The 21,177-nt window shown below is 43.8% G+C and overlaps 1 protein-coding gene and 1 long non-coding RNA gene across 4 annotated transcripts in view; both read left to right on the top strand.

The window, feature by feature from the left end:
• Nucleotides 1–21,177, top strand: part of RBMS3 (RNA binding motif single stranded interacting protein 3) — a 1,489,550-nt gene that overhangs the window by 198,291 nt on the left and 1,270,082 nt on the right. The window lies entirely within an intron of this gene.
• LOC100524954 lies at nucleotides 10,305–21,100 on the top strand. Its single transcript, XR_001304483.2, has 5 exons — nucleotides 10,305–13,834; nucleotides 14,754–14,890; nucleotides 19,572–19,782; nucleotides 19,927–20,057; nucleotides 20,160–21,100. It is a non-coding gene; the product is annotated as an uncharacterized LOC100524954 (long non-coding RNA).

A 21,177-nucleotide genomic window follows, 5' to 3' on the forward strand; every position in this document is an offset into this window, starting at 1 on the left:
GAGCATAATGGCAACTAATCTAAGAAGGCTAGAGGGACCTTGAACATGGGTCTCTGAGAAAAATGCTCCAAGCCTGTCCTCTTAAAAGTTGCTGGGGAATGTCTGTGACTCAACAGAGAACATGCCCCAGAGAACAGGCATGGAACATCCTTCTCAAAGTCACTGGACAAGAGTCAAGAGGCAAGGGACAGAGAAGGTGGTTTACTTCATCCTGAATATCCAGGTTGGTCAAGATGGTGACTTGTGGGGATTATCCCCACTGACTGCTTCTGCTGTTTTGGAGGGTCCCCAATCCTGCTGACTCTACTTAAGCAGCATGTTTTCCTACCTGGGCAAGCTGAATGCCTCCCAGTCTTGATATGTTCAAGAGGGATGTCATTTGTACTATAGAAATTTGGGATTAGAAAGGATTCGTTCTCATACCCAAGGAGAAGAACCAACTCATTCATAGCTGGCTTATTTGTGTAAGAAATACCCCCTCCTACTCACTGTTCCTGCATGAGAAACCCAACAACTTCACCTCCACAAGGTACTAAAAAAACACTTAACATGACTAGAAAAGCAAAATTTTATCTGGCAGAGGAAGACTAGGCAGGCTGCACATGGAATGTGCTGAACTTTGCTGCAATAACAAAAGAATCCCAAAACTAAGTGGCTTAAAATAAGATTAATACTCACCCATCTTCTGTGTTCACTGATGGCTGGTTTGGAGGTCTCTTCTCCACAACATCACTGTTCTTACTTTGAGGCTCAGGGTGATAGAAAAGAATGGAATTTTATGAAGCAAGTCTATCTGTTAAAGCTCTGCTCTGAAGTGGCACACAGCACATTCCCTAGTTTAATGGCAAAAGCAGATCACACTGTACTTCCCATGGGCAAGAATTACAATCCCATGATGTTTCTGAAAAGAGAGAGAACTGAAATGTGTGAACAGCCAAATATAGAGGGGATGGAATTGACAGAGGCAAACTTTATCAAAAAGGTAAGAAAATATTTTTAAGTGGTGCAATCAAAATCTCCAAATTCTAGAACTAAGAAAAAAAAATTCTTTGCAAATTAAAAAAAAATCAGCACACAATTTGAAAGAACCATCTCTTCTGAAGACCAAATATGATTCCTAGAAGATCAAGTATAATGATAATTTCAAAACACAGCAAAAATACAAAGAAATGAATATGCTGAGTGAAAATATAAAAGACATAGAAGGCAGTTCCAGGACAATGAATTTGCAAATAAAAAAATTTCTAGGGGTGGGGAAGACACAGATGGAGGAACCATTACTTTTTTTTTTTTAAAGAAGAAAAGTTCCTTGAGATAAAGAAAGACTCAAATTTGTTTGAAAAATATAACCCAGGTCCAGGCTGGTTTCATGAAAAAACAAAAGCATGGGTATATGTATATATACATATATTTGTACACAGCTGTGTATATGCATAAACATGCATATATCCACACATATAAATTCACACACACATAATCATATTCATGATTACATATGGGTGTGTGTATTTTATCTATCTATATCTCTAATACTATGTATAAATATAATCCACACATATGCATGTATACATGTACACATGTAGAAGAATATATGATAGAGGTTATACATATATACATATGTATATGCTTGGTATATGTGTAAATGTGTATAATCTCTATCTCCTGGTGAAATTCTGGAAGAACAAGGATACAGAGAAATTTGCCTAAGTTTCCAGAGAAAAAGAAGGTATTTCCCACTTGGGAAAGAGAATCAGGCCAACCCTAGCCTGCAGCCACTGATGCTAAAGACAGTGGGGTATTGAGAGACCATGAGATTTCCCTCATTAATTGGAGAAAAGACAAGCAAAGCCTCAGACTTCCATCTATTCTTATGCTACATCTGTGTAAGTACTGGATGAACTCATATAATCAAGTGAAAATTGAGCTGGAATATGACATATCAAGATGGGGAGGGACATTGATGAACAGTACATTCCACAATATGTAGTTAAATATTTTCCCTTCAAGCTAGCTCTGTAATAGGGTTGCTGTTTTTTAGGGGGTGGTTTGTTTGTTAGTTTGCCCAATTTATAAATGGGAAAATGGAGACTTAGAGAAAACTCTCCGCGCTGGAACCGAGTTGAAGCAGTTTGAGGATGGGGCCATACTCTTAGTTACCTAATGATGTGACTTTCCTTGAAGCCTGTGTATCTTAGTCTGTTCCAGTTGCTGTAACAAAATACCACAGACTGGGTGGCCCATAAACAACAGAATACATTCCTTCTGGTTCTGGAGTCTGGAAATCTGAGATCAGGGGCCAGCATGAGCCAGTGAGGACCTTCTTCCAGTTGTGGCTTTTCCTTGGGTCCTTATGGTAGAAGGGTCAGGGAACTCGCTCAGGCCTCTTTTATAGACCTAGTCACCTCCCAAAGGCTCCAGCTCCTCACACTATCATACCATGCATTAAGATCTCAATGAATGAACTTGGGTAGGACACAGACTTTCAGACCAGAGCATCTGGGTTGGGCGGGGGAGGGGGGTACTGCTGAAGTAAAGCAAGAAAACCAGGAGTTATAAAGGAAAGAGAGACACACTGGTCAACAAAAAGTCTTTGACAAAAGATACCAAACACAGAATCTAAATATCAAAAATAGACTTGGAAAAACTATTTCTAACATATGGTGAAACAAAACTTAATGTAATCAGTAAGGTCACTCCGAATGATATAAAACCAGAAAGTGGGCAAAGTATGTGAACAAGCCTTCACAGAAGAATGAATTCAAATTGCCATTATCTTACAAAAATGTCACTCACCTCACTTGTAACCTAGGATGCACAAAGTAAAATAACATTGGAATAAAATTTTCCATCTTTTCCATGGACTACTGTTGAAAGCATGTATAATGTTTACTATGTTTATCATCACCATATAAATTTATATATTAAGGAAATGTAATCTGGTAGTATCTATGAAAATTTAAAAATACACACCCACTAAACACACTGGGAAACATAAACCTATAGAAGTCACATTGTATTAAGACACCAGTGTGCTGGTGAGTGTTTAACCACTGGCTTCCAAGAAAGAGAGAAAGGAAAGAATGGCTGGGAGGAAGGAAAGGAAGAGTGAAAATCTCTTATTCATAACACTTGCCACGTTCCATGCTGTAAGTACTCCCTCCAAGGCCAAGTTCAAACTAGGAATGTGCAGACTTGGGAGCCTAAGGACACTTCTGATTTAAGACATGTGCGCAAGGACCTTGACTACAGCATTGTTTTGTTCCCATAACTTTGTCTTCTGGATTCTCTCTGTGTTGTTAGATTTGTTTAAAAAAAATATTCTATACTTTCATCATTTTTGACATTCTTATAAGAATTTTTTTTTTTTTCTTTTTCGGGCCGCACCCATGGCAGCACATGGAGGTTCCCAGGCCAGGGATTGAATTGGAGCCACAGCTGTCAGCCTACACCACAGCCACAGCAACACGGGATCCAAGCCCCATGACCTATACCACAGCTCACAGCAATGCCAGATCCCTGACCCACTGAGCAAGGCCAGGGATTGACCTGCATCCTCATGGGTGCTAGTCAGATTCGTTTCCACTGCGCCATGACAGAAGTTCCTTATAAGAATTTTTAAAGACTGAGATTTACTGAGTATTCTGTAGTTACCCCATTAAAGCCTTTCACTATTTTAGGATCTGATTTATTGGGTTCTGGAGTCTCAGACTCAGTGAAGTGCTTTGTGACTATTTCCTCATCATCTCTTAGACATTGTAAAGAAATCTGACAGCTCCATTAAGAGAATGAATCTTCAGTATTCTGGGGTGGGCAAAGGAGTGACAGATAACTTCCTTGCTAAACTCCGTGGATCTATGTGTGATCGCATCAAGGGAGCTTCTGGTTTCCCTGCAGTGTCATTGTCACCAGAATGCATGTTCCATGCAGGCAGAGACCATGTTGTCTTCTCCAGAGTTTGAAGAAATTCTAAGTATTACACAATTCCAGGCACTTGAGTGTTACTTATTAAATGGTCAACAACTGGTACATAATTAAATAAGTACATTTTCTCTTTGCTATGCTTGACTTTCTCTGTTTGAAAACTGTCCTGATAGAGAAAATGGTAGCAAGAGTTGTTCTGCTTCTTGAACATTAACTCTAAGGCAGGTAGATGGGTCACTTTTGCTTTTATTTTTCTTTTGGCCTTGAGCTTAAAGACAGGACTCATAGAAGAAAAAACGTGCTTGTTTTTCTTTATCTTTTTTAAACATTGGATGGTTCCTTCTTAGCCTTTCTGATACTGCGTCCTTCCCGATGCCCATGCTCTTTGTTCTCATCCTTTGGAAAGATAAGCTCATCAAAGCTTTCTGGGCATCCGTGTGGTTGGTATTATCACCTGCAAATCTACTCCTGTTTTCTTCATTTGTATCTTCTGATAGTATTATCAGAATTTTTTTCTCTTCACTTGAGCCATCTCCCTTTGTAATTCCTGAAGCCATGCTATCATGGTTCTGTCTATAAGCTGAGAACTTACGGTTTTTCTGCCTCACGAGCCTACTGGAAATGGATGTCACTAGATATTGGATTGTTTTCCTCATTTTAACACCTATCTTTGCTTCCCAGTTCACCCTTGGGCTATGGTGTATAGGACAGACATTTCACAGTCCTTCACATTTGGTAATGGAGGTAGGTTTGCTGAATGCCTACTACATGTTGGAGTAAGTATTGCTTATTTTATGATAAGCTCCTAGGGAAAAAAATCAAATGTCGAGGATCTAAGTACGGTTCCTATGGGTGCTTAAATACTGCGTGTTTGTGTGTGATGTATACGTGCAAAGAAAATGTTTTATTTACATGTTTCTAAAGGAAACGTTCTAAAATAGGTTGGTATTTAAGTAATTCCAAGCCCTTTTAAAATAGTGTAGTATCTATGAGCTGTGCGTGAGTGAGCTCTTCATCAGCTACAGAGGGTTGTGGAATAATCTTAGAGTAACACACAGAGCAACTCTTTAATTTCATTGCAGAACTTTTTTCCAAATTAGAAATAACTATTAAAGGGTTTGCAAAATTTGTCATGTCTAGGCTGACTGTTTCATCCTTTTGGCAAAGGCCATGCTAAGAAGAGGAGCCAGGGAATCTAGAAAGGGTAGAAGGGAATATTGTGGGCTAGGGAGTCTGGCGGACAGAAGAGATGTATTCTTATGTTAATTTCAGTGTTAGAGAAAGTGAAAACTTAAATGTGAAGAAAAGCCACGTGGGGTTTAGACACTCTTGATGCTTAGTAGATAATTTAGAACAAAGAGCCCCACCCTGAACTCAGACACACACCGACACAGACACATTTATACACACACATATATGGACATGCACACACACAGAGGCAAGAAACAGGGTGGCACAGGGCCTGATCAAGTTTGCTTGGGATCATGCTTAGACGAAGTAGTGACTGATAACCATGTAAGGTTTGTAAACAGGGGACCTAGTGATATGTGGGTGTTTGAATTGCTTTTGCTATTGCTCTGTGTATTGTTTGACTAAATACAAAGAAAGGCAGTGGTCTTAAGATCATGTTTATGAAAAATACCCTTACCTAAGTGCAATGATTGTCTCTTTGTATTTGTTTTAGCCTGCAAAACCATTGTTAAGCCACTACTGCTCAATTTGTAACTGAATATCTGAATTGTATCTGTATTTAGGAAGCAATAAATAGCTTCACTCTGCAAAGCCATGACTATAAAATGACAGTAAATGGCATTGTCTTTAATTCCTGCACCCTGATTAGGGACAAATCAACCTGCCAAAGAATCTTTGTTGAAATCTCTGGCTTAAACATTCCATTGTCTGAGCTCAGAGGATAGATTTTAAAACTCTAAGGGATATGGGATTATTCACTGAGTTACTGTTTGTTTCACCTGCAAAAATAGGCAGACTCTTTGTCCCTTGCCAAATTCCCAAGGGAGTATGAAGAATGAAGTCGTTCAGGCTCTACAGAACACATATAAATAATTGTTTTAATTGAACCCTCTGTTGGGCAGACAAATAGGCCCTGTGATTTGACAGGTTCCTCCTCATATCCATTACCTTTGATGGAAATGCATAATCCCATCTGCCCTGCTCATGTTAATATCTTCACAGAGTCCTGATGGATCTGCCAACCTGGATGGATGTGATTTCTAACCAGCTTCACTTTCCAGTTGTGTAACAAACTAGGAGGGGAAGGCCCATCCAATTTGGCTTTTTACGCTGCCCAGAATAGTAATGAATTTATCTCCTCTGTGTCCCATGAGCTTGTGGAGAAGAATCTTAAAAAGTGGAAATGTTTTTAAAATGACGACCAGGCATGTATTGGGGCCTAATTCAGTTTAACAAGTTCACTTCATTCAATTTTGTTCAGTTTGAATGAAGACACCTACTAAGTGCAGGAGTAGGTGTACTCTGGGGAAAGTGTTTCCAAAAGCCAACAGTAGTTGGTATCTTCTTCAAGGAATTTGAGATGTAATCTAGGAGGTAACAGAAGTCATATTTAAATAGTCATTAAAACAGTCTATGGTGAGGAAGAACATATTGCCAAGGAGAAATTAACTTGGTCTGAAAGGATCAGAGCTAAATAGATGGAGAGGAAGATTTGAGGTAAGCCTTGAGAACTGTTGGTATTTCCACACTTTTTTGTTTTGTTTTGATATTTATTTATTTATTTATTTATTTATTTTTAGGGCTGCACCCACAGCATATGGAAGTTCCCAGGCCTGTGGTTGAATTGGAGCTGCCGTTGCCAGCCTACACCACAGCCACAGCAACACCAGATTGGAGCTGCATCTGTGACCTACACCACAGCTCATGGCAATGCCAGATCCTTAACCCACTGGGTGAGGCCAGGGATCGGAACCACATTCTCGTGGATACTAGTCGGATTCATTACCACTGAGCCACAATGGACATTCCTAGTTCCTCACTTTTAAAGCTAAGGGCCTACCTTGGTAGAGGTGAAAATGGCCACTCAAGGTTGCCCTTTCTTGAATGAATGGGCCTGAATGGGCTGGGTCAGTGCCTAGCCCCCTCAATATTCCTTAAGTGAGGAAACTCTCTGAGATGAATCTTCCAAGAGCCTGCCAAAGGGCAATGCCATGCATGCTTCACACAGACTTTCTGAATAGACTGATGTCAACTCAGTGGGCATGGAGTGGGGGTTCCTGAACAGGGGCAGTTCCTGAGCAACAAGATATGAAAGACAGACAAAAGTGAAGGAAAAGAAGAACAGATGAAGGAGAGAAAGTAGGCAATAAACACATCTTAACACGTAGGCCTTGGTTTCCAAGCTTCTTGCAGGGAATATTGTGTTTGGGGAGCAATCCATTTTGCTGACTCTTTACAATATTGTCCCTTACGTTGGATTCCAAACATTTTATGCAGTTTTGCTTTCATAGAAGATTATGTCAGATTGTTGAGTGTTTTACCTTGACAGTGTTGATATACATAAGCCCTGTTTACCCAAACAGTGGCTTGGGATAATTTTGTTTGTCTACCTAAGTAGAAAAGCATTCTTTCCCTGCAGACATCAAACAAATTGCTATTGGTGATTGAGGACCATTTATTTCAGGACTGTCACAGGGAGAGAAAATACAATTCTAATTTTATATAATGAATTCAAATGCAGGGCACTTCATGCAGTAGGTTTCTTAAAAAAGAAAATGAGTTGATCTTTTGGATGTGGTGGAAAAGTATAAATTATCTTTTTATAAATTTTATTTCTTTATTAGAGTTTTGATTTACAGTGTTGTGCCAGTTTCTGCTGTCTAGCCTAGTGACCCACACATTCTTTTTCTCATGTTATCTTCCATCATGTTCTATCCCAAGAGATTGGATATAGTTCCCTCTGCTAGACAGTAGGACCTCATTGCTTATCCCTTCTAAGTGTTTGAGGTTGGGAGATTAACAATGACGTCTTATTGTACAGCATAGGAAACTATATCCACCCTCTTTGAATCTTCTGGATTTTATATAAGAGAGAAAGTCTATTAAAGCCCTTACCCCTTTACCCATAAATTAAGACAGGGTCACATCAACCTCATCAGTCATTAACAACAACAAAAGAGCACTAGCCTGCTTGTCTATGTTATATATAGTATATAGTATATTATATATACTATATTGTATATACTGATGAAAGCAATACAGAGGAAAAAGGCACTCTGTGACCCAAGAGTTTCACAGGAATGAGAGCTTCATGGAAAAGTTTGCTGGCCAGAATTCAGGAAACCTGGTTCTCTATTCCCACTTTGTCACACATCAGCAGAGACTTGACAGCTCTGCCTTTTTCTCTGGGTCTATGTGTCCATGTCAGTAAAATTTAGACTTTAAAGATTTTGTTATGACTAAGAATAACAGCAATACTCAATGGCCACTCAGTCTTTCAGGCATAATGTGCCAAGCATTGCACTGAATGCTTTGCATGTATTTTGCCCTTTTTAATGTAACCCTGCCAATGGCCTGCACTCTGGTTCCATTTTAATGGAAGGAAATGTGGGGTCAGGAAGCAGAGAGCCTGAACCCCTTCTTTCCAGCTGAGCCTAGTAGGTCCAGGACAGACGTCCAGGTGTCTGGATTCCAAGGCTGAGACCCTTGGACTCCACCCTGTTTACACTGAAACCATTGCAGTTTGACTCTATGTCTATAATTTTATCTATAGAAGGAACCTAGGAAGTTGGACAACTAGCCAAATCTGGCCCCTCAATGTGTCTTGTTTGCCTGCTCTGTCATTAAAAAAAATTATAATTGCTAACACATTAATGTCAGGAAGCTTCCCATATAGAATCTAGATTTCTGGCTTCTTTTGAAAAATGGCAAGATCTGGCACCCTAGGCCCTAATCCCTCCATGGCAAGTGACCGCTGGAGCAGAGGTCTCTCACATTTCACCTGCACCCACCCAGCCTTCCTCTCTTGTCTGTTACCTCCAGGACCTTTAAGTTCATGTGAGTTTGTGGCTTCTTCCCCCAAATCAAGGACTTTAGAGGCTTGTTGCACAGCACAGCACGTTGGCTGGCCACCTCCCCTAGGCACCAAAAGGAGTGCAAGTCATGCTGGTGCTGGTTCTCTTTTGCAGGGCTTTTCTAGACTGAGCATTTCTCCAGGGTAAGTGACATTTTGAATTTAGGAAGCACACTGAGTCATCACTGGCCCTGTCACCTTTTGGGTTTGGTGCCGGCACCTCCTATGTTTGCCCTGGTTGAGTAATCTGTTTGCATCTGGGTAGACCACACACAGACAAATGTGAACTCTGTTTCTGTTCCTTTCCTTCCTGGGCACCTGATTCCTCAGGGTCTCAGCTTTGGAAAGAGTGATCGATTGGAAATTTACTGGTGTAGACTTGGATGCAACAACTCACTTGAACCCATCTGGGGAGCTGATCCTCACCTTCACTGGGCTGCGGCAAAGGAGACTTTCTCATCGACAGATCCAGTGGGTCAGAGCAATTGCATAAGCATCCTGTCTGAATATGAGATATTCAGTGTCATCAAGACATTCGATATTCTCATTTTGTCAAGAAGGCAGTCAAATCCTAGAATTGTCCAAGATTGCAGTAGCTAGGTCATTTCCCATTTCCTATCACCAGTACTTCTCAGGAGTGAGTAGAATTTTGTTTTGTTTCAGGGTGCCTCTTCCAGGCAAGTCAGCGAGCTCTGCTCCCAGAATTCCTGAGGAGAGACATTCCCAATCTGCCCTTTCTTTCATGTAAGCATTAGGGGCCAAGAAGGAAGGGATCAGGCTAAGGAGACTGAAAACTCCTGGGTCCACTCTGTACTTGTCCCTTCCAACCACAGCACTTCCTAGGTCCTCTTTCCCCATCATGATGACCTGGAAGAATCTTGACAGTGTTGCCATCAGCGAGCTGATGGGAGAGGAGTAAATGAGGAAAAATGGGGAGCCCCCCATCAGGAAGAGGCTCATTGGTATCATCGACCGACCCTCGGAAGCCTGCTAACCCAAGTTTGGCAGCACTGCAAGACACTTGCTACCACAGTGAGCATCAGATTTGTTTTTAGGAAACAGAGTTACCACAGCTCAAAGTCCAGTGCTCTGCTAGGCATCATGAGACTTACAAAAGGAACGTGTATGAAACATGCAGGGGGGTTTACTTCAGTTGCTAAATCAAGAATGTGTATAAGGCGTTCCCATTATGGCTTAATGGGTTAAAAACCCGACATAGTGTCTGTTAGGATGCAGGTTAGATCCCCGGCCTCACTCAGTGGGTTACTGATCTGGCATTGCTGCAGTTGGTGGTGTCGTAGGTCATAGATGGGGCTTGGACCCAGCGTTGCTGTGGCTGTGGCACAAACTGGCAGCTGCAGCTCCAGTTTGACCCCTAAACTGGGAACCTCCATATACTGCAGGTGCTGCTGTAAAGAAAGAAAATGTTCAAATAGGAGATTGTAGGCTTCTTTGAGGCGCTGACCATCAGCATCATAAAAACACTCTACACGATTATTAATCCCTTGCCCATTCCTGATTCTAACACCCAAAGACTGCCAAGGACAGATGGACTTTTGGGGTGAAGGAAAAGAATTGCTCTAAAACTAGGGCGGGAAGATCTTAAACTGCCTTAGATTAGAGACAAGGCAGAATTAGAATTGACCTCAAATAAGCCTTCCTTTAATATTCAGCTACTTTCAACATCAATGAGACTACCAAGGAGGTATGTTTAAATAACTTCCTACAGTTTAAAGAGTCAATGATAAGTTTAATGCAAACTTGAGCACAGTTTGAGGTCATATAGAACATTTTTCACATGACCATTAAGTGCCCAAATCTTCCTTCCATGTGGGTAAAATCCCTGGCAACACATGATGTCATCCTCACACTGTGGCGGCCCCATTACCTGCATGCAAAGAACCCAGAGAGTAAATAAGACTGATGGAATGTGTTTCCTTTTCCCCTTTCATCATGGTTCTCTGTCAGGAGACCTGCAGCTTTGCAGGTGACTGGAATTAAACATGCTGCTGGCATTGTGTTTCTCATGTGCAAGAAAGTTTAGCAGTGAATTCCTCCCATAAATAGTGTGCAGAATCCTTGTGAATTGACCAGAGCATCTAGAAATCCACTAGAAGACCTGCTTGCTCTGGCTGCTGTTTGTTTTCGATCTATTTCATGTATGTGATGTTTGCTAAGTGAATTTATTTGGCTGTCAGAGGAAGCATTTTTCTGTAGATGGGGCAGCCATTAGAAGAAACTAGGGGAAGCATGCTGTGTGCCTTCACACTCATTGCTAGAGGTCTCTGGTTGTCATGTGCTTCCCTCCATCCTTTTTAATTCTGGCTTCTTTCCAGCCATTGTGACAGCTATTTATCGCTCAGCTTGCAATTCATTGCAGCATGCATTAGCCAGTGTTCTGTCTGTTATTGTTGTGGTTTCTTCAAGTTCCCACGTGATGGGGAGAAAGGGAAAAAACCCAAACCTGTCTGGGCGCTTTATGTCAAGGGCTGGTCTTCCTTTTCAAGTGAGAATTATTTTTAGAAAGTTGCTATAGAACTCATTTCCCCAATCAGCAGGACTTATGTAAAGCCATATGTTGGTGTGACTGCCTCAGAAATGTTCTTTTGGGATCCTAGAGCTGGCGGACAGTGTATCCTTTGGGCAGGACTGCTCTGCACATCTTCAGCCATGCAAAGTCCCTGCAGGGGACTGCAGACAATTTTCCAGGGGCCATTCACTGAGGCCCCAGGATCAATCAGGAAGAGCCAGGAGGATTCTACAGTGACCTCTGCTAGCAGTTAAGCTGGCGACGTGGAGTGATCTGTTTAATCAATACCTTATCTGTATTGTCAGTTGTAAAAGGCTTAGAAAATAAGGCAACAAAATACTTAGTTCTGAAATAACACGGACTGTCATTTCACCTTTCTTTGATTCAGAAGGTCCTTTAGAATCTTTGTGTCCTGGGGGAGCTAGTTAATAATGATTCCAGGCTAGAATGGCTGATAAAGAAGCCTTTATTTGAGTTAGGAAGGGAAATAGTGGAGCCAGGACAGGGGTGAGGGGCCCAAGTAAAGGGAGGTGTTTGTGGTCAGGGACTAGCAGTTGGCACCGTCTGTTAGCTGTTCCCCTGTCTTCCCCTCTGGGGCAAAAGCTGGGTCAAGGTAGGGCTTCCTCTGCGTGTTTTGGTCCCTCACCTATTAGCACTCAGGTCTGTGATGTACTGTGAGGTGCTAATAAATTGGATGGTTGCTAAGATTCAGCAAGAAACCCAGGATTTTCAGGAAGGATCTCCAGGGAAGGACCTGACTTTGTCTAGCCCACTGAACTCACTCAGTATCTGGGACTCCCACTCAGAAGTGAGCTGAACGAGCACATCCCCCATCCCCCTGGCCTGGAGGGCTTGGCGCATCCCTGATTCTGGTGTCCTGACTCTGTGCCCCCTCTCAGTGCCAGCTTCCATTCTGGGCTCCCAGGTTCATCCTTCAAAGAATCGAAAATAGCATCACAGTTTCCTTCTCTTAGAAGCTTTCTCACCCTTGACAAGCCTGTGGGACAAATAGACCTGACCTCTGCAGCCTCTTGCCTGTCAGCCCTGATTGAATATTCACTCCACAGTGTCATGCCAGCCATCGCTAACAATTACAGAAGAAGGAAGTGATGCACTCTTGGCCTTGGAGCATCTTATCAACTTACAGGAGAGACAGAAGCAGCACAAAACAAAATACGTGAAAATTCAAATGTCAGCTAGACATACATCATTCATTATAAATTCAGTTAATGTAACCTGGAAACATATGTTTATAAATATGCAGATCTGTATGTGCATGTGTTTACATATACACAGATCTGTAGGTGCACATGTTTTATATACACACACACACACACACACACACACAGGTCTGTATTGCACATGTTTACATATACACAGACCTGTATGTGCACATGCTTATATACACACAGATCTATAGGTACATAAATTTGCTGAAATGACTGAAGTGACTGGAGCTGGAAAAAAGTTGTTTTCTACTAAGTTTAATTCCCTGTGAATGCCCCTGAGGAAAGAATTTGGGAGCAATTTGTTGATTTGGGAGCATACTGGAAACAGCATTAGGAAGAAAGGGAAAGGTTGTGGCCAGTAGAGTGTGTGGAGCTGGTCTAGCTGAGGATGACATGGACGCTAGGGCCCACGCCTGCGGGCTTCTGGGAGCAGCTAAGAAGATACACTCAGAACCCTCCCAGGCTCTGTCACCCTCTGGTTGAGGACTCTCCTCAGGACGAGGTGACACCCAGAGATTCCTGGGCTGCTGTGCCCAGACAGATTTTGGAGAAAACCTTCATGCAAAGAGATGCAACCACTGGCAGTTAGAAGGTGGCCTGGGAAAGGCCTGAGAGGTGAGGGTGGACCCCTGGCAGCCTCTGCCACATTCGTGGTGGTGGCGAGAGCAATGGCCTAGAAAGGTGAGATGGGAGGTGAACACTGAAGAAACTGTGGTCTATGATGACCTGAATCAGCAGTGGGTGACACAAGCCAAGACCGCAGGCTTTCCCTTGCAAGTTCCCCCATGGTGTGTGGTCCAGCTGCAGAGGGAAGGGGGTCCAGGCTCTTGGCTGCAGCAGACAGAATGTGGGAGGCATTTGGAGTCTGAGGATTCAGGCTGTGGTGGCTGCTCTGAGTTAGACACTGTATGACTCACTGGCTGGGTCTGGGCAAGAAGTCATGTCAGGTCAAGAGGATAGGCTGACCACACGTGGGTGGTGAGGGTGTCACTTCTCTGTGTCATGACGTCCTGATTCCTCCACAGGGACCATTGCAGAAGAGCAAGAGCACAATGTGACTGGGGAGGTGGTAGGTCAGCATGTCCTCCTGCCACTCAGCTGGTTAAGGAGGTAGGTGACCACTGAGCAGTGGGGCCTCATCCTAGGTTTCCTTCTATATTTATGAAGGAAGAGGCTGACAGCAGGGCGAGTGGGGGTGGGGTGGCTGTGACCATGCCTCGCTAGTGGATCAGATACAGGACCGTCTCCTGGTATGTGCCCTCTCTGAGAGCTGGCAGATTATGTGCCCTCTCTGAGAGCTGGCAGATGGGCAGTGAGGACTGTCCAGGGCTGCGGTGCTACAGATGAACCTTGTCCACAGATGTAGGTTGCTGTGCCTGGCTCTGGCTTGTACTCCTGCAAGGAGCCCCGAGTGCTGATCTTAATTCATGGAGACGGGCTTGTCTGCTCTCCACCTATCAAATCCTATGATCTCATGTGCTTGGCTTCTCTTTCTGTCCAGTATTTAGAGGCTGGGCAGAGAAGTCTAGCATAGAAATGTCGGGATATATGGATAAGTTATTGATAGCTTTTATCTGGGATAAAGTAGATGGGCTTGTACATTCGTATGTGCAGGGTGACCTGGTTTGTCTCTGGAAGAGGGAGAGGACAAGAGTATATTAGGTTGGGCTAGGTTAGGAGCCAGAAGCTACACAAGGTACTTCATTGATTTGTTGGTCATGCCCATGGCATGTGGATGTTACCATCCAGGGGTGGAACCTGCACCACAGCAGCAACCTAAGCCACTGCAGTGACAGCACTGGTCCTTAACCCTCGAGCCACCAGGGACCTCCAGAAGCTGTGTAGATTACTTGAGCAGGAAAAATTAGTAGAATAACCTTGAGGGAGGAAAAAGCTTCCCTCACCTTTGCAGGATCCCTGACTGCATCTGAAAATTAAACTCACAGGAACATATTTACAAGAGAAAGTCCTTCATATTAATTTTTAAAATTTAATTTTATTTTTATACTTTATTTTTATTAATGTATAGTTGATTTAATACACATTTTACATGACATGGAGCCTTCCTAAGGACATGAAGACTGGAAGAAACAGACCTGTATTTCTGTGCCAGGTGTGGTGAAGGGCAGGCCTTCTTGGAGGAATGTGACACCTTAGGAGTATGAGGTTAGTGCAGTGACCTGGGGGAACTTAGACTTGTTGGCTGGGATTTTTCTCTACATCCCTTTGCCTTGGAAGATAAGGATGCTCCTTTTCTCTAGGTGTAGGGAAGGTACTTCTCACATGAAGGTTTATGACCTGCTTCGGGGAAGAAGGACTGAGGGAGCAGGTAGAGAGAGCTTCCTGCTTCTCCTGTTTTCTCAAACTTCTTCAGCTGCAAATATTCAGTATGCAAGGTGTCATCTGTTGAAAAGGCCTGTCCTGGACTCCATCGCTTGTCACCCAGTCATGGACAGTCCAAGAGGTGCAGAGGGCATGGCTGCAGGGAGCAGCTTCCCTCCACGGCTGAGGGATGAGGGAAGATGTTAGCATGTTGAAAATTTAAATGCTTCGATGCTGGGCCCTGCAGAGGGAAACCCAGACCTCCGCTGGGTGGGTGATGGACCGTGGCTGTGCTGAGGTCTTTGAAAGAGGCCTGGAGAAGCTGATTCTGGGCATACAGAGAAATAGCAAAGCCATCAATTGGTCTTCCTGGAGCCAGTGGCTACTGCCACATGGTTATCAAACTCATCATCCTAGTAGCCTTTGCACCAGAACTTGTTTTAGGGGACAACTGTTACGAACTACTATCTAGCTTGGGGCAGGTGGTGATTAAGTTCTCAAGTCAGACCATCAGGGGAGATCACACATAAACACTGGGATCTACCTGAGACTGAGAGTCTGTCGAGCTGTCTCCTCTCCTGCTCGTTCTGTGTCTCACACATGCAGGCTGAGTGCACAGCAGAGGGACAGCTCTGACTGCCCCTTTGTGTTTTCACTTTCTTTCCTCTCCTGTTCTCTCGCCAAGCAGGAGGAGAGGAGTTTCTGTAAGTTATGTGTATGTGTGCAAACACCCCCACCCCAGGGCTGTGCATTCAATTAAATGATGCCCACAAAATACTCAGATCATGGACCTTCTATGACTATTTGTTTCTCCACTCTCTTCTTTTTTTTTTTTTAATGTTTTATTAGGGAGTTCCCATCATGGCTCAGCAGTTAACGAATATGACTAGTATCCATAAGGATGTGGGTTCGATCACCAGCCTCGCTTAATGGGTTAAGGATCAGGTGTTGCCATGAGCTGTGATGTACGTTACAGATGTGGCTCAGATCTGGTGTTGCTGTGGCTGTGGTGTAGGCTGGGGGCTTCAGCTTCAGTTGGATCCCTAGCCTGGGAACCTCCATGTGCCATGGGTGTGGCCCTAAAAAGACCAAAAAAAAAAAGTTTTATCAATGTATAGTTGATTTAGAGTGTTGTGATAATTTCTGTCATGTGGCAATGTGATCCAGTTATACACATACACACATCCATTCTCTTATCAGATGCTTTTCCCATGTGGGTAATCACAGAGTACTGAGTAGAATTCCCTGTGCTGTACAGTGGCCCCCATTGACCTTCCATTCCATGTGCAATAGTACACCTAGGCCAACTCTCTTAATGGTAGACTCTTACTCTTCTCTCTTTGTCTTCCCTTCCCCATTCTTCAAAGGCTCTCAAATGCTTTGTTACTTGGCGATTGCACTAACCTGGCAAATGGTGTTATTGTGCCTCCTTAACAGGACAGTGAACTGATGTGCTGTGGGCACAGCCACTAAGTGATAGGACCTGCATTTCACACTCAAGTTTATCTGCCCCACAGCCCACCCCCTCCTTTACTGTTGAAGGTCCACCCCTGACTTCATGTCTAAGGCAAAGCATGTCGACTCCAACATCAAAACAAGAGCCAGTGAGATCTTTAGATATGAGAGACTGGCATGCTCCCTTCTGGCAGCCACTGGGCGTATGTGACTGACTATTTAAAGTTTGATTTATTCAAAACTGCTATGAAGTACCACCTCACACCAGTCAGAACAGCATCCTTAATAAGTCCACAAATAACAAATGCTGGAGAGGGTGTGGAGAAAAGGGAACCTCCTGCACTGTTGGTGGGAATGTAAATTGGTACAACCACTATGGAAAACAGTATGGATGTACCTAGAAATCTATACATAGAACTACCATATGACCCAGCAATCCCACTCTTGGAATATATCCAGACAAAACTTTCCTTGAAAAAGACACATTCACCTGTATGTTCATTGCAGCACTATTCACAATAGCCAAGACATGAAACAACCTAAATGTCCATTGACAGATGATTGGCTTAAGAAGAAGTGGTATATATACACAATGGAACACTACTCAGCCATGAAAAAGAACCAATTACTGCCATTTGCAGCAACATGGATGGAACCAGAGATGCTCACACTAAGTGAAGTTAAGTCAGAAAGGGAAAGACAAATACCATATGATATAACTCATATATGGAGTCTAAAATATGGTGCAAAAGGACCTTTCCACAGAAAAGAAAATCATGGACATGGAGAATAGACTTGTGGTTGCCAAGGGGAGAGGGAGGGAGTGGGATGGTTTAGGAATTTAGGGTTAATAGTTGCAAACTGTTGCCTTTGAAATGGATAAGCAATGAGATCCTGCTGTAAAGCACTGAGAACTATATCTAGTCACTTATGATGAAGCATGATAATGTGAGAAAAAAGAATGTATACATGTATGTGTAACTGGGTCACTGTGCTGTATAGTAGAAAATTGACAGAACACTGTAAACCAGCTATAATGGAAAAAATAAAAATCATTATAAAATTTAAAAAATAAAGTTTGATTTATTAAAATTAGGTAATTATAATTCACACTAGCCACTTTTCAAGAGCTCAGCAGTACAGGTGTTCATGATTCCTGCACATGGAATCACACAGAACTCTTCTGACCTCAAGTAATTTTGCAGTGGATCCACAGGGAGAGAGAGCAGGACTCTAAAACTTCTTGGCAAACCCAGTTCTACACCTAGCCAGCTATGCATCTGCAGGCCAGTTACATAACCTCTCTGTTGCCACTTCTGTAAAATAGGGGTAGTCAGGCAGCTCTTCACAGGGTTCAAGGGAGGGTTAGATAAGACATTTTTTGTAATGAGCATGTACCTGGCACATGGTGCATTCTCAATAAACATTAGTTACCCAAAGGGAGAAAAGATCTCTAAGCTCTGACATTATGTGGTTTTCTAAACATTCTGCTATCTCCCTTTACCCCTGATATTTTTATTATTTGGGGAAGGTAGGATGGAATTTGAAGCAGAGGAAAGTGGCTTTGGATAACTGGTATTTGGAACACTTCGTGGAGTCAAGGAATTTATTGTCCATGAACTCACAAGATTATTTTATCCCACGTACACACACCATGTACCAGGTTCTGATCTAAGAGCCTAACAAAGATTCCCTAATTTATTCATCCAAACAGGCCCATGTGGTAGGTATTCTATACCCACATTTTCAATCCCCTCCCCATTTCTATACCTTCCATGTGTTATGACTTATCTTGAGAAGTCCTACACAAGTGGGGAAGGAAGGATGAAAATAAAAGAATAAGATTCTATCTTTAAGGAGAGAATAGAGAAACAAATAATTGAAGAAGGTCTATGATCTCAGGCCAGGTATTTTGTGTGCATCATTTTATTGACTGCACAGCCCTATAGGAGGGGGACTGGTCTCCCCATTTATAGATGTGGAAAGAAGCCTCAGAAGTTTCATGTCCCGCCCAGCCTCACACAACTAGTTCAGGATGAGTGTTGGGCTTCTCACACAGGCCTATTCCAAATCCTATACACTACTCTTGGTGCCTATCAGCAGGCAAGGTAGCACTTTTGCATGTGGATCTATAATCTAAGGTAGACAGGAGGAAAGTAGATAAACTACCCTCCAAGTTCAGAGGAAGAATGGATTAATCCCAGCCAGGGTGGGGATATGGGGGTTGTCCTGGAAGAGGTGGCATTTAAATGGAGGTTAGAAGTGGGTGAGATGTGGCACTAGGGGTCTGGCACTAGGGTTGCATAAATAGGGGAAGCAGAATCCTGAGAGTGGGAGGGACACAAGCAAAGACCCTGGCAAGACAAGGCCAAGGGCAGGGGATCTGACTGGGTCGGGAATCATTTTTTTTCTAACACGGCTAAGCCTTGCCAGTGAGTGCATGGTCATAGGAAAAAGCAGACTGGCTCTTAGTTTCAGAATTGCTTTTAAATTTGTGACAAACAGGGTGTTCTCCTTATTCCATGTGCCCAGAACAGACCGCACCCACCAGTCCTTGCATACTAGACACTAGGTTTGTCTGGAAAAGTGTCTCTTGAATGCCTTCCTCTCTCTGCCTTTCTGAGTAGCTCCCCAGGTTCCGGTGGTTCTCAGCCCATGTTCCCCACTGGCGTGCTGCTCTGTATCCTGTGCAGCACAGAGGGGTGGCCCTGGGCACACAGGGTCAGAGGTGGAGCCAGGCATCTGGCTCCATTCAGGTCTGGAGCTCTGCTGCCCCAGGCAAGTGATAGAGACTTCATTCAGTACCTAAAGGATGCTTTGCAGTCAATGGGCCACCAAAGGGTGCTGACCACAGGCATAGGGAAGATGCTTAGAGATTTGTCACTTGTCGCTTGGGAAGTTGAGAGTTGGGAGAGGACTGAACTCACTAAAGAGAAGGCCAAGGGGTAGTTGCCACCCCTCTTGCCCCTCTACCCTGCTCCTCCTGACCTGCCCCCCCTGGAGCCGAGGGCCCTGGACTGGATGGTCTCCTCCTCCTAATTCCCGCTGCATTTTGCTCTCTGTTGTATAGTATCTGAGTGACAGGATCCGCTCCTCGGGAGAGTTGGGGCGAGGCTGGCTGAGGTTCTCAAGGCGCTGAGTTTTGCGTTCAGGTGCCCGACCAGCAGTGGAACGATGCTTCCTGGCCTTTCTGACCTTTGCGTGACCTCTGGGCGCTGCTCTTAGAAATCACATCAAGCCTCCCATTGGCTGCCCAGAGGGATCCTCTGGACAGGTGGCAGGTAGAGTATCCTTTCTAGTTTATTCTCTCCCGTCTTCCCTCCCCTGCTTTTCCCTGTGTCTGTGTGGCTCTGTTGTGTCTCCTTCTCCTCAAGGTTCCAATGACAAGTGATGCAGAGGAATTTATTTTATGTTCTCGTCAACAGAGAGATCATGGCCTGAGAGGTGACGTTTATCCCGATGCGCTCATGACAGCATCTCAAAGATTCCACGCCGCCAGCTGCTCCGGCTTGAAGCCACCCTCCCGGAGAGGCGGCAGGAGGCAAGCCTGGAGGAGGTGAGGAATGTCATTCTCCCTCTGCCCTTGACTCATTGGCCTTTAGCTGTCAGCTGGTCTGGACCTCAGTGTGACAGGCCTTTTCCTGTGTGTCCTTCACAGGCTCCGCTTTTTGGCAGAGGACGGACCCACCTTCTCAGGTGTCCTGGGATCTAATGAGGCACCACGAGGAGGATGCTGGTCCCACGACAGAGCACAGCAGCTGGAACCGAGAAATGCCCAGAGTGGGACTCAAACCCAGCACCCTTCAGACAGGAGCTCTCTGAGCCGCAGTTCCTGATTGGACTGTGTCTGCTTTGTTATCATTGAATTGACACACAGTTTTGCATGCTTTTGAATGGTTGGGTTGGCTTCCCCCTGACCTCCTGTATTTTTTTCTTTTTCTTTTCCCTTGGCCCTGGGGATTGGAAGAAAAGAATTGCCTTGGAAAACTAATTCTGTTGCTGAAATTAACCTTGTTTATGAACCAGTTCTGTCCCTAGGGATTTTCAAAATTGCAATCCCAGGTTACCTAGTCAGTGGGGCTGCATGGTTTGATGTTGTGTAGTACTGATCCTTAGATGAAAAATGCATTTTCCATCTTCCCTCTTTTCAACATTTGGATCCAGGTAATGGCCCGAGTCCCATTTGCTTAGCTACTGGAGCGATCTCAGTGCCGTATTGCTTGGAGTTGAAGTGTAATCAAACATATTATACCTGGGGCTTTTGCACGCCATTGGTGTAAATGTTACTCGACAAAGGAACACGAACCTTGTAGGGTGAAATTTAATTCCTGTCTGGTACTGCAGCTAGAATGGGGGAGAAATTATAAATATCAGAAGTGGCTTCAAAGTGCTTTGAATGTAAACTACCCAGCAGTCAGTGGTTGATCTTCTAAGGCAGAGCAGGGACCAGGATCACCCACCCCTGCCAGCAGTGTTGGTCCCTTCTGGAGGAATCTGTAGACGAGGCCCGCTTCTGTGTTTGGGTTGGTGGAGATTGTTTCTGACCTGTGCTCTGTAACCATGCCTGCCTTGAAATAAAACACCTTCCATTGACTCGGCGACAAGGTCTCTGTCCATTTCCTGCAACACCGTGTCCTCAGTGGCTTTGCCAGAAAGTCTAGGGTCAACGTCCAAGG

The sequence above is a fragment of the Sus scrofa genome, chromosome 13 (assembly GCF_000003025.6).
Source record: "Sus scrofa isolate TJ Tabasco breed Duroc chromosome 13, Sscrofa11.1, whole genome shotgun sequence".
Taxonomy (NCBI): domain Eukaryota; kingdom Metazoa; phylum Chordata; class Mammalia; order Artiodactyla; family Suidae; genus Sus; species Sus scrofa.